At 40.8% G+C, this 14,650-nt stretch overlaps 1 protein-coding gene across 1 annotated transcript in view; it reads right to left on the reverse strand.

Annotated features, from left to right (window-relative positions):
• Positions 1 to 7,372, reverse strand: part of LOC128659912 (gastrula zinc finger protein XlCGF7.1-like) — a 33,156-nt gene extending 25,784 nt beyond the window's left edge. Inside the window, exon 1 of the mRNA XM_053713498.1 lies at positions 7,355 to 7,372. The gene's annotated coding sequence lies outside the window, so the exon portion shown is untranslated. The remainder of the gene's footprint in view (positions 1 to 7,354) is intronic.
• Between the last annotated feature and the right edge of the window lie 7,278 nt (positions 7,373 to 14,650).

The raw sequence follows: 14,650 nt of genomic DNA on the forward strand, positions 1-14,650 counted from the left end.
ACAGGAATCTCTGCTAGACAAGCTGCACCGACAGACTGCAGAAAACACCAGCTTGAGAGTGGAACATGAAACCTTAAAGACAAACTTAGCGACACTTGAGGAGAAGCTGATGCTGGCTCATAGTGAGCTGCAGCAACTCAAGGGCACCCTATGTCAGTATGAAGGGATTGTGGATACCTATAAAGAGCAGGTACAAAAAACTTGTAAAGAAGCTGATGAGATTTTGAAGGACTGTTTAGCCCTAGTCTGGGCACTGAAGAAGTTGAACCCTTATTTATACGGGTAGGAATTCTCTCTCATAACGGGAATACAGATGGATTGCCCCGGCAAACTGACATGCCTACCACCTCCTAGTCCGGTCATCCCCAGGTTGACCCGCCAAAGGGTCAAGCCGGGTCTGCCAGAGTGTTCCACAAGGGGGGAGCTATGTGACAGACCCTTCTGTCAGGACTGAAGGAGTTAACTGTGTTCAGCTTTAAGAAGCTATTCTGTAACGACAAGGTTACTAGCCTCAGCTATTGTGTACTGTCATTAAAGTTAGTGATAAACATTCCATTGTTTAATCACCCTCAGAGAGCAGACGCCTAGTGATAAGAAAAGCCAAGTGTGTGTCTTGTGTTTAAGTTGTTATCAGCTTGAGCAAGGTATTCTATTGTATCATGTCAAAGGGCGTGTTCCCTCCATCTAATGTACAACATTCTTTCCACCCCCCATCTGGGGTCTAACCTGCATAAATACTGGGCATATGGCCCCTAATAAAGTTCACTTTGTTTTACCTTGAATGTGGAGCCTGGTCTCATGTTTGAGGGGAAATACTGGCTGGGTTGTGAGTTGCTGATCCCATATTCAGGACATTGTTCATCTGGTGTTAACCCTTGGTACACTGTTGGTACCGTAACAAAGAGGTTGTTGAAGCAACTGATTGGTGTGCCCCCATTGTTCCTGTTGCAAAGAAAAACGGAAAGGTGCGCATCTGTGTGGACCTGAAAAGGTTGAATGAGGCAGTGAAGAGAGAGATTTGTGCTGCCGACATTAGAAGATATAGCTCCAAAGTTGGCTGGGGCTAAGTTCTTTTCTACATTGGACGCTTCTAGCGGCTTTTGGCAGATCCGCCTAGATCCAAAGTGCCACAAACTGACTACCTTTATCACACCGGTAGGTGGGATTTGTTTCTGCAGACTCCCCTTTGGGATATCCTCTGTTCCTGAAATCTTTCAAAGGGAAATTAGTTCTCTCCTGAGTGACCATGTGGGCAAGGCATTCGTCATGGACATTCTAGTGTATGGGTCTACAGTGGAGGAGCATAAGTTGTGTGCTGCAGGCTATCAAGGAGTCTGGGCTGAAGTTAAAGGGACAGTCTACACCAGAATTTTTATTGTTTTAAAAGATAGATAATTCCTTTATTACCCGTTTCCCAGTTTTGCATAACCAACACAGTTATAATAATATACTTTTAACCTCTGTGATTATCTTGTATCTAAGCCTCTGCAAACTGCCCCTTTTTTCAGTTCTTTTGACAGACTTGCAGTCTAGCCAATCAGTGCCTGCTCACTGATTACTTCACGTGCACAAGCACAGTGTTATCTATATGAAATATGTGAACTAACACCCTCTAGTGGTGAAAAACTGTTAAAATGCAATCTGAAAGAGGTGGGCTTCAAGGTCTAAGAAATTAGCATATGAACCTCCTAGGTTAAGCTTTCAACTAAGAATACCAAGAGAACAAAGCAAAATTGGTGATAAAAGTAAATTGGAAAATTGTTTAAAATTACATGCTCTATCTGAATCATGAAAGTTTATTTTGGTCTAGACTGTCCCTTTAAATAAAGAAAAATGTCATTTTAGGAAAACTGAATTATGTTACTTTGGGCATATTATCAATGGGGATGGCATCAAACCAGACCCAGAGAAAATTTGTGCTATTGAACAGATGAAAAGTCCTTCTGATGTACATGAGCTGAGACAGATATTGGGCCTTGTAAATTATGTGGGCAAGTTTCTTCCAGATTTATCAACAGTTCTACACCCTATCACAGAGTTGCTAAAGAAAGACGTTGCCTGGATCTGGGGACCTTCACAAGAAAAATCTTTTATGCAGGCCAAGTCCCTGTTGGGGTCTGCCCCAGTGCTGGGGTTCTACGACCCTTCCAAAAAGACTGTGGTTAGTGCTGATGCAAGCAGTTATGGGTTGGGGCTGCTCTCCTGCAGTTAAATGAAAATAAACTACAGCCCATCGCCTACTGTTCCCACACACTGACGGCTGCTGAGTCAAAATACGCTCAAATTGAGAAAGTGTGCCTGGCTGCAGTTTGGGCCAGTGAGCACTTTCAGCGTTATCTAGTGGGTTTAGAGAAATTTAGTCTGGAGACTGGCCATAAACCGCTAGTCCCTCTAATCAACTCTTATGATATCGACAAAACACCCTTAAAATGCCAGAGACTTTTAATGAGACTACTCAGGTTCAATGTTCAGGCAGTGCATGTTCCGGGGAAACAACTGGTTGTGGCAGATACACTATCCAGGCTCCCGCTGGCTGCTGCTGAAGAATCCTCAACCGAATCTGATGTGAAAGTGTATGTTGATTCAGTTCTGGCCTCAAAGTCCATTTCTTCAAGGAAACTGGAGGAAATAAAGAAAGAGACATATTTGGACACAGATCTGCAAGAGGTTATAAAGTACATAAAAGAAGGCTGGCCGAGAGCCGGGCAGCCTGGATGTCTTTAAGTTCTTACCAGTTAGGGAGGTCGCAGCTCACAGAGCTGGAGGGGTTGGTGCTGTTCCAAGACCGCATCGTTATTCCTGTCAGCATGAGGAAGGAGATGTTAAACAGGATTCATGATGGCCACTTAGGCATTACAAAGTGCAGAGAAAGGGCAGCTACAGCTGTGTGGTGGCCTGGGATCAGCTCCGACATTGCAAATCACGTGTCTAAATGTGCCTTTTGCCGTGGCAGAAAATAGCTGCTGATTTGTGTGAACTGCACGGGAAAAATTTCCTTGTTGTGATCGACTACTATTCCAGGTATTTGGAAATTGCACCTTTGAATGATATCACAAGTCAAGCCGTTATCATTCGTCTGAAGAGCTTGTTCGCCCGGTGGGGCATTCCGATAGAGCTGGTGAGTGATAATGGCATGCAGTTCGCTTCTACAGAGTCCAGTGCTTTCAGCAGGGAATATGACTTTGTACATTCCACTTCAAGTCCACATTACCCGCAGGCCAACGGAATGGCTGAAAGGGCAGTTCAAACAACAAAGTTCATTTTAAAGCAATCTGAGCCGTACCTAGCCCTCTTGTCATACAGGGCGACACCCATTCAAGCCACGGGTTTAGCCCAGCACAGCTGATGCTAGGAAGCCAGATTCGCACCACTTTACCGTCAGTGGGTGTCTTCAAGCTGACTGGCTCTGTTCCTCGGGACGAAGTCCTTAGGAGGGATGAAGAGGCCAAAAAGAGCTATTGTTTCTTCTACGACAGGAGACATTCTGTCAGGCCCTTACAGGAACTAAATGCAGGGCAAAGTGTCAGAATTAAACTGGATGATGAGAAGAAATGGAAGACGCCTGCTACGGTAATTGGACGCTCTCCTTATGCAGTCCTTACTGATGGAGGGACAGTTACACGCCGTAACCGAAGATATCTTCAGCCTGTACCTGAGAGTCTGGAACTGGATGCCTCAGTACCACCGCCGGTGGGATCCCCTATTCTAAGAGAGGTGCCTTCCCCTCAGCAAGATCACAGTGGGGATATGTCTTTGCCTCCAGCGGACTCTTATTCACCTTCTTCTGTATCAGAGGACAGTTCATGCAAAGTTGCATCAAGCGGAAGAGTGGTGAAGCTTCCGGCCCGATATAGGGACTGACTTTAGCTAGAACAGTTACCGGAAGTATGAGCAGAATAATCCCATGGTCACTGTGGACTAGGGTAGTCTACCCCGATGTCCAAGTCAGGATGTAATTAATGTTGTTTATTTTTCTGTAACCAATTTGCTATATACTGTTAAAAAATGTTGTTGTATGCGCTTTGTATACCCTGTTATTTGTTATATTTAAATGTATGTTTCGCCCTTTGAAAAGGGGGAAGATGTGATGAGAGCAGGAAGTGATGTCACAAGTTTGGGGGCGGCGCTTAGGTCCGGTAGTCTGTGTCGCAGTTAGTTAGTGAAATCAACCTGACTAGATGTATGTTTCTGTGCTCTGTAATAAAATAGAGTTGTACCATCATTGCTGTGTCCTGCATATGTCCTGCATCTCATGACACCCATATATGATGTAGTGTGTGTGTCTGTATGTATATGTTTATGCTATGTAGTGTGTGTGTGTGTCGGCATGTATAAATGTAAGCTATGTAGTGTGTGTATGTGTATCTGCATGTATAAGTGTGTATCTGCATGTATAAGTGTATGCTATGTAGTGTGTGTGTGTGTCTGCATGTATAAGTGTATACTATGTAGTGTCTGTGTATCTGCATGTATAAGTGTATGCTGCATGTATAAGTGTATGCTATGTAGTGTGTGTGTGTGTGTGTGTATCTTCATGTGTAAGTGTATGCTATGTAGTGTGTGTGCATCTGCATGTATAAGTGTATGCTATGTAGTGTGTGTGTGTGTGTGTATCTGCATATATAAGTGTATGCTATGTAGTGTGTGTGTATCTGCATGTGTAAGTAAGTGTATGCTATGTAGTGTGTGTGTGTCTGCATGTATAAGTGTATACTATGTAGTGTCTGTGTATCTGCATGTATAAGTGTATGCTATGTAATGTGTGTGTGTGTATCTGCCTGTATAAGTGTATGCTATGTAGTGTGTGTGTATCTGCATGTGTAAGTGTATGCTATGTAGTGTGTGTGTGTATCTGCATGTATAAGTGTATACTATGTAGTGTGTGTGTATCTGCATGTATAAGTGTATGCTATGTAGTGTGTGTGTATCTGCATGTGTAAGTGTATGCTATGTAGTGTGCTACTGTGCATTTTTGCTGACTTTAAAGGTCAGAATATTAATGGGGAATGCAGAGAGCAGTTTTAAAAAATCTATTATTAAATGTCCAATTAAGATAAAAATGTTTAGCAATGTCTTTGCAAAGGCTAATTAAATACATAGCTCACATAGCCATACCAGTGGTTTGAGCTTGTGTTTGATTTGCTGCCTGTGTATTAAAATATATGACTTTATTTAGAATGTTATTTATATTACTTTGGTCTTATGATTTTTTAAGCCCCGTCCACCACATTTCAAATTTTATGCCGCGGAGGGGGGGGGGGGGGCGTGTCCCTCTTTTGAATTTTGAAATACAGTATTGGGAGGTATGCCTTATTTACTGCACATAATTAAACTTTGGATTCTTTGCTGCAACACAAGCGGACAGCTCCACCTACTGGTTATTTTAATAAATGCACTGCTTCTCAATGCTTTTCAATAGCAGTCACATGACTGGAAAAAAAGGTTGTTATTCTGAAACGGTGTAAATTGAACCGTTGTAAAACGGGGGCCACCTGTATTGGGAGGTATGCCTTATTTACTGCACATAATTAAACTTTGGATTCTAAAATATTTAAGGATTCAACAAGCGTACGATCACTGGAAAATAGGTTTGTTGTATGTGGTTGTGCAATAAAGCTACTTTTTTTTTAATGTGCCTTTAGTGGGAAGCTACTTTAATGATAAGGCTCTATCTTATTTAGGGTTTCAAGGTGTCCAATATATAACTGGGAGGGGGGGTAGCAGCGCAGTAGCGGGAGAAGCCACCTTCCTGAAATTAGTTTTTGCAGGTTGGGATGTCTGGTATTAACCCTTCACTAACACAGAGAATAGCACAGTGTATATTAACCCTTTACTAGCACAGAGAGCAGCACAGTGTGTATTAAACCTTCACTAACACAGAGAGTAGCACAGTGTGTATTAACCCTTCACTAGCACAGAGAGCTGCACAGTGTGTATTAACCATTCACTAGCACAGAGAGCAGCACAGTGTGTATTAACCCTTCACTAACACAGAGAGCTGCACAGTGTGTATTAACCATTCACTAGCACAGAGAGCAGCACAGTGTGTATTAACCCTTCACTAACACACAGTAGCATAGTGTGTATTAACCCTTTACTAGCACAGAGAGCAGCACAGTGTGTATTAACCATTCACTAGCACAGAGAGTAGCACAGTGTGTATTAACCCTTCACTAGCACAGAGAGCAGCACAGTGTGTATTAACCCTTCACTAGCACAGAGAGCAGCACAGTGTGTATTAACCCTTCAATGGCACAGAGAGCAGCACAGTGTGTATTAACCCTTCACTAACACAGAGAGTAGCACAGTGTGTATTAACCCTTCACTAACACACAGTAGCATAGTGTGTATTAACCCTTTACTAGCACAGAGAGCAGCACAGTGTGCATTAACCATTCACTAACACAGAGAGTAGCACAGTGTGTATTAACCCTTCACTAGCACAGAGAGCTGCACAGTGTGTATTAACCCTTCACTAGCACAGAGAGCTGCACAGTGTGTATTAACCCTTCACTAGCACAGAGAGCAGTACAGTGTGTATTAACCCTTCACTAGCACAGAGAGCTGCACAGTGTGTATTAACCCTTCACTAGCACAGAGAGCAGCACAGTGTGTATTAACCCTTCACTAGCACAGAGAGCAGCATAGTATGAATTAACCCTTCACTAGCACAGAGAGCAGCACAGTGTGTATTAACCCTTCACTAGCACAGAGAGTAGCACAGTGTGTATTAACCCTTCACTAGCACAGAGAGCTGCACAGTGTGTATTAACCCTTCACTAGCACAGAGAGCAGTACAGTGTGTATTAACCCTTCACTAGCACAGAGAGCTGCACAGTGTGTATTAACCCTTCACTAGCACAGAGAGCAGCACAGTGTGTATTAACCCTTCACTAGCACAGAGAGCAGCATAGTATGTATTAACCCTTCACTAGCACAGAGAGCAGCACAGTATGTATTAACCCATTCACTAGCACAGAGAGCAGCACAGTATGTATTAACCATTCACTAGCACAAAGAGCTGCACAGTGTGTATTAACCCTTCACTAGCACAGAGATCAGCACAGTATGTATTAAACCTTCACTAGCACAGAGATCACCACAGTGTGTATTAACCCTTTACTAGCACAGAGAGCTGCACAGTGTGTATTAACCCTTTACTAGCACAGAGATCAGCACAGTGTGTATTAACCCTTCACTAACACCAAGAGAAGAACAGCACCTACTATCACATTGCCTGGCACAAGCAGATGAGTAACATGCATTAAAAGAACAACAATTATAAACTTTTTAAGCAGACTAGAAAGTGACTAAAACTTTTTATCACACAATACACACAGCCTGACTCACTCACCCAGCAGCAGCTGCACAGGAAGTAAATAGGAGGGGAACAAAGGTCAGTTCAATACTGAACTACATCTCCCAGAATAGATGCAGAGAAGTCACATGTTAAGCAGCAGCCAATCAGACAAATAAAATATGCAACCATTTCAAAGACAAATTGGATGCTTTTTAACGTTTAAATGCTGCAAATTCATAAAATTAGTAACTGAGCACATTGTCACTGTCATATCCTCTACTAATACATTACAGCTACACTATATACATAAAGCTACACTATATACATAAAGCTACACTATATACATAAAGCTACACTATATACATAAAGCTACACTATATACATAAAGCTACACTATATACATAAAGCTATACTATATACATAAAGCTGCACTATATACATAAAGCTACACTATATACATAAAGCTACACTATATACATAAAGCTACACTATATACATCACAGCTACACTATATACATAAAGCTACACTATATACATAAAGCTACACTATATACATTACAGCTACACTATATACATAAAGCTACACTATATACATAAAGCTACACTATATACATAAAGCTACACTATATACATAAAGCTACACTATATACATAAAGCTACACTATATACATACAGCTACACTATATACATAAAGCTACACTATATACATAAAGCTACACTACATATAGCAGCACTTTCACTAGCACACTATATATATATATATGTATATGTCAGACAGTGTGCACTCCAGAATTAAGATCCAACAGCCTTGGGTGCTGCAAAATGTAAATACAGAGCCAAAGAGAAAGCGCACTCCTAGGTCTTCTTATAAGCAGTTTTGTCACTTTATTATGTGAACATTTTCGATTAAAAAATGACCCATTTGCACTTACCCACCACCAAAGTAGGGTTGCCAGGTGTCCGTTATTAGACCGGACTGTCCGGTATTTCAGGCTTTTGCCTGGTAATTTTATTTTTAAAATACCGGGCATAGCCTTAGGTAGACTAGGTAATTTTTCTATAGAATTTTTTTACTAAATTCTGCAGCCCGTGTCAACTCAGGCTCTGCTCAGCTGTCCAGATGATCGGATCATATATCATGATCCTGACAGTGTGCGGAGCCGGAGTTGCGGTCGGAACCTCTGCGCGCTGCCTGCCTGCCACCCATCTGTGAGATCTGCCTGTGCAACTTGTAACTGTCTTCTGATTGCGCTGTATCGGACGTCGTCACGTGAACGTGCGGGTCACGTGACGTCACGACACACACAATAGCAAGAAGACCCGCTCTCATCTCAGTCTGTATGACTATGCTGCAGCGACTGAGTACTGAGCTGGCAGCGTCTGACTCTGAGCCAGCAAGAAATTACTTAGATTAGTGTGTGCCTGCCCACTGCCCTGCCAAGGGAAGGGAATAGACAGTGTGATGTGACTGAGTCTGTGATTGAACAATTCTTCATCAACATAATCCATTGAAGCAGCCAGGGACTGAGAGTGAGACTCTGTTAACTGTTACATTATTAAAACAATAAGGTATGTCTCAGTCACTCTTAGTCTTTTTAAATAAATGTTATATCATCACCATCACCCAGACAATTATATACATATTTATTTATTTTATATATATATATATATATCTATGCATATAATATATATTTATTATGTATATAATATATATATATATTTATTATATATATATATATATTTTTTTTTTTTATTTTACTATCTATATTTATATATATATATATATATTTATATATATATATATACATACACACACACACACACACATATACAAACACATTATATATATATGTGTGTGTGTGTATATATATATATATATATATATATATAAATGTGTAGATAGATAATTAAAAAAAAAATATATATATATATATAATGTGTGTGCATTTTTATCTGCAAGACCCTACCACGCTTCGACCCGCCTCTATCATTTTGGCTGTCCAGTATTTTCTTGAAGGACAGCTGGTACCCCTACACCAAAGATATAACATATCGTGAACCCTGGAGGACACCACGTTCTCCCTAGTAGACACGCCCCCAATGTGGGGGCGTGTCATATGTCACATACGAACTTAAGTGGTTACCATGGTAACAGACGCTCCCAAACAAATACAAAATAAGTCAATGTTGGCAATGGGGCAAATGAAGCCAACTCACAGTCATACAAACAAATATCCAAAAAGAGAAAAACGGTTTTATTTATATATATATATATATATATATATATATATATATATATATATATATATATATATATATACATATATATATACATACATACATATATATATATATATATATATATATATATATATATATATATATATATATATATATATAAATTGAAGGTATTCTGCTTTGTGAAGGGCATTGGAATGTGAAATATTTATATTTTATGTAGGGTTAGCGCACTTGAGAAAATGCAATTTGGTTGTAGAGTAGTTTTTTTTTTTTTACTTTTCTTGCTCCATTGAAGTCTATGGGGGAATATGTTAAAGTGGCTGCAGTATTACAAGTGCAGCTTTTTGCGCACATTGGGTTAGCACTTGTGTGAAAACTTTTGACTTTCAACTTGTAATACGAGCGATACCCGACACATGCAAAAAGCTTACTTCTAGCACAAGCAGGAGCGATAAACAGCACTGCACTTGTAATCTAGTCCATAATGTCATTCTTTTTACTGCTTGTGCATTGTTAAATGCTGTCGGCATTCAGCGATGTCTGGCTACAGCGGATCATGTTCACCAGACATTAATAATTCGGCCCCTTAGTCTGAACTTCAAATGAGTAGTAGATTTTTTTTCTGACAAATGTCAACGTTTTGCCCATTTCCACTTCTCCTGTATTATGTGACAGCCATCAGCCAATCACAAATGCATATATGTATATTCTGCAAATTCTTGCACATGCTCAGTAGGAGCTGCTGACTTAAAAAGTGTAGCGGATCATGTCTGGCGGACATTGATAAATCGGCCTCTTAGTCTTGTATTGATTATTCGCTTATGATTTATGTAATAAATTAAGCATAAGTATCAATAATTATTATGCAATTTGCTAGACGGTCCACTGGGGGCAGTGTGTAGAATTCATTTCCAGGCAGTGACATCATAGACCAGCCTACCTGATATAGTACCTCACATTTTTAGAGTAAATTGAGGGATGTGGAAAAGGCTTAGCCCTTCCACCATGAGCCAGCAAGAATTAAGGACTGGAGTTTATGCTGGGCCCAGCTGGCAGGCTCTGTAGGTTAGAATTTGTACTGTTGTGAGTATTGTTTTGATTCATGGTTGTGTTTATTGTATTGTTTTGTGTTATCACTGTGTATATTATATTTTAACACTGAGTATTGTTTCTGTCTTTTGTACTAGTATTGTTTTATTGTATTAACTTTTAATATGGATTGCCAAGTAAATTGTCAATTGATATTATACTGTGTTTTTCTTCCACATATTCAACCATAATACCAAGAAGTAAAAAATATTAATGTTGTAATTCTGTGCTTTGATTGTTGCATATTAATTTATTTATTGATATTCATAAATTGAACGTAACAAGTCTAAACTTCAAATGTGTAGTAGATTTTTTTTCTGACAAATTTAAAAGTTTTGTCTATTTCCACTTCTCCTGTATCATGTGACAGCCATCAGCCAATCACAAATGCATATACGTATATTCTGCAAATTCTTGCACCTGCTCAGTAGGGGCTGGTGACTCAAAACGTGTAAATAAAAAAAATCATCATAATTTATGCTTGCCTTATAAATTAATTTCTTTCTTGACAAGGTGAGTCCACGGATCATCTTAATTACTGTTGGGAATATCTCTCCTGACCAGCAGGAGGTGGCAAAGAGCACCAAAGCAAAAACTGTTAAATACCACTCCCCTTACCCACAATCCCCAGTCATTCAACCAAAAGGAAAGGAGAAAATAACTAATATAAGGTGCAAAGGTACCTAATGTTTATAGAAAAATAAACTGTCTGGAAATACAGGGCGGGCCGTGGACTCACTGTCTCAAGAAATAAATTAATTTATTAGGTAAGCATAAATTAGGTTTTCTTTCTAATGACACAGTGAGTCCATGGATAATCTTAATTACTGCTGGGAACCAATACCCAAGGCTAGAGGACACGGATGATAAGGGAGGGACAAGACAGTTAACCTAAACGGAAGGCACCACTGCTTGAAGAACCTTTCTCCCAAAAGAAGCCTCAGCGAAGCAAAAGTATCAAATTTGTAAAATTTTGAAAAAGTGTGTAAAGATGACCAAGTAGCAGCCTTGCAAATCTGTTCCATAGAAGCTCCATTTTTAAAAGCCCAAGAAGAACAAACAGCCCTGGTAGAATAAGCCGTGATTCAGGAGGCTGCTGTCCAGCAGTCTCATAAGCCAAGTGAATAATACTCCTTACCAAAAAGAAAGAGAAGTGGCAGTAGCCTTTTGACCCTTTCTTTTCCCAGAATAAACAACATATAAGGAAGAAGACTGGCGAAAATCCTTAGTTGCCTGCAAATAAAACTTTAAAGCACGTACCACATCTAGATTCTGCAACAAACGTTCTTTATGAGAAGAAGGATAAGGACACAAGGAAGGAACAACAATCTCCTGATTAATATTCCTAGCCAAAAACCACCTTAGGAAGAAAACCTAAGGCAGTACGCAGAACTACCTTATCAGAATGAAAAATAAGAAATGGAGATTCATATTGCAAAGCTGAAAGCTCTGAAACTCTTTTAGCCAAAGAAATAGCAACTAAAAACAAAACTTTCCAGGAGAAAATCTTAATATCCAAAGAATGCATAGGCTCAAAAGGAGCATGCTGAAGAACTCTAAGAATCAAATTAAGACTCCACGGAGGAGTAGCAAATTTAAACCTAGGCCTGACTCTTACCAGAGCCTGACAAAAAGACTTAACATCTGGCACATCTGCCAGATGTTTATGCAACAAAATAGATAAAGCAGAAATTTGACCCCTCAAGGTACTAGCAGATAAACCCTTCTCCAAACCCTCCTGGAGAAAAGTCCTAGGAATTTTAACTCTATTCCAAGAAAAACCCTTAGATTCACACCAATACACATATTTACGCCAAATCTTATATTAAATATTTCTAGTCACAGGCTTACGAGCCTGAATCATAGTCTCAATAACCGATTCAGAGAAACCACGTTTAGATAAAATCAAGCGTTCAATCTCCAAGCAGACAGCTTCAGAGAAATGAGATTTGGATAAAGGAAGGACCCCTGGCGAAGAAGGTCCTTCCCTAATGGAAGTTTCGAAGGTGGAAGAGATGACATCTCCACTGGGTCCGCATCCAAGATACTGTGAGGCCATGCCAGAGCAATGAGAATCACTGATGCCCTCTCCTGTTTGACTCAAGCAATGACCCGTGGAAGGAGAGCGAACGGAGGAAAAACATACGCTAGACTGAAGTTCCAAGGAACTGCCAGAGCATCTATTAGTACGGCCTGAGGATCTCGAGACCTTGACCCGTACCTCTGAAGCTTGGCATTTTGATTAGATGCGATGAGATCCAGCTCCGGCTGCCCCCACCTGAGAATCAAATTGGAAAACACCTCCGGATGAATTTCCCACTCCCTCGGATGAAAGTCTGATGACTTAGAAAATCCGCTTCCCAATTGTCCACCCCTGGAATGTTGATCGCAGACAGAAAACAATTGTGGGTCTCTGTCCACTGAATAATCCTGGCTACCTCTGTCATGGCCAAAGAACTCCGAGTTCCTCCCTGATGATAATGTAAGCTACTGATGTAATATTCGGGATAAACTGGGCTGAAGCTAACAGAGTCCAGGCCAGAAGAGCATTGAAGATTGCCCTCAGCTCTAGAATATTTATGGGTTGAACCGACTCCTCCCGAGACCAAAGACCCTGAGCCTTTAAAAAGCTACAGACAGCTCCCCATCCAATCAGACTGGCATCTGTGGTCTCGATCACCCAAGTAGGTCTGAGGAAGCAGGTTCCCTGGGAGAGAAGATGCTGAGACAACCACCACGGAAGAGAGTTTCTTGTCTCCTGATCCAAAACAATACGTGGAGACAGGTCCGCATAATCCCCATTCCATTGTCTGAGCATGCATAATTGCAGAGACCTGAGATGGAACTGAGCAAATGGAATGATGTCCATAACTGACAACATCAGACCAATGACCTCCATACACTGAGCCACTGACGGCCAAGGAGAGGCCTGAAGAATAAGACACAAATTGAAACTGTTTAATTTTCTGGCCTCCGTCAGAAAAATCTTAATTTCTAGGGAATCTATAATGGTTCCCAAAAAATACCACTCTTGTAGCCGAAATCAAAGAACTTTTCCTAAATTCCCCTTCCAACAGTGGGAGTGCAGAAAAGACAACAATATCTCTGTGTGGGAGCTTGCTTGTTGAAAATATGATGCCTGAACCACAATATCGTCCAGATAAGACGCCACTGCAACACCCTGCAATCAAAGAACCGCCAATAATCCTCCCAGAACCTTTCAGAAAATCCTGGGAGCCGCTGCAAGACCAAATAGAAGAGCCACAAACTGAAGATGTTTGTCTAGAAACGCAAATCTCAGAAACTTGTGATGATCCTTGTGGATAGAAATATGCAGATACGCATCCTTTAAATCCACTGTGGTCATGAACTGACCCTCCTGAACTAAAGGAAGAATGAAACGAACAGTTTCCATCTTGAAAGACGGAACTCTGAGAAACTTGTTCACACTCTTGAGATCCAAAATAGGACTGAAGGTTCCCTATTTTTGGGGAACTACGAACAGATTTGAATAAAAACCCAGACCCTGCTCCTGAATAGGAACTGAAACTATTACTCCCATATCGGAAAGATCCTGGACACAACATAAGAACACCGCTCTCTTTATCTGGTTTACAGATAACCTGGAGAGAAGGAACCTGCCCTTGGGAAAAATCTTGAACTCTAGTTTGTAACCCTGGGATACAATGTCCACTACCCAGGGATCCGGGACATCCCGAACCCAAGCCTGAAAAAAAAAAAAAAGTCTGCCCCCAAAAGATCTGCTCCCGGATCAGGGGCAGACCCTTCATGCTGACTTTGAGTCAGTAACAGGCTTCTTTAATTGTTTCCCCTTATTCCAGGAATGATTGGACTTCCAGGAAGACTTACGGCTAGATTTAGAGTTTGGCGTTAGCCGTCAAAAGTAGCGTTAAGGGGTCCTAACGTTGCTTTTTACCGCCCGCTGGTATTTAGAGTCAGGCAGGAAAGGGTCTACCGCTCACTTCCCTACCTCGATTCCAGGCTACCGCAGATCCCCTT

The sequence above is a fragment of the Bombina bombina genome, chromosome 5 (assembly GCF_027579735.1).
Source record: "Bombina bombina isolate aBomBom1 chromosome 5, aBomBom1.pri, whole genome shotgun sequence".
Classification (NCBI taxonomy): Eukaryota; Metazoa; Chordata; class Amphibia; order Anura; family Bombinatoridae; genus Bombina; species Bombina bombina.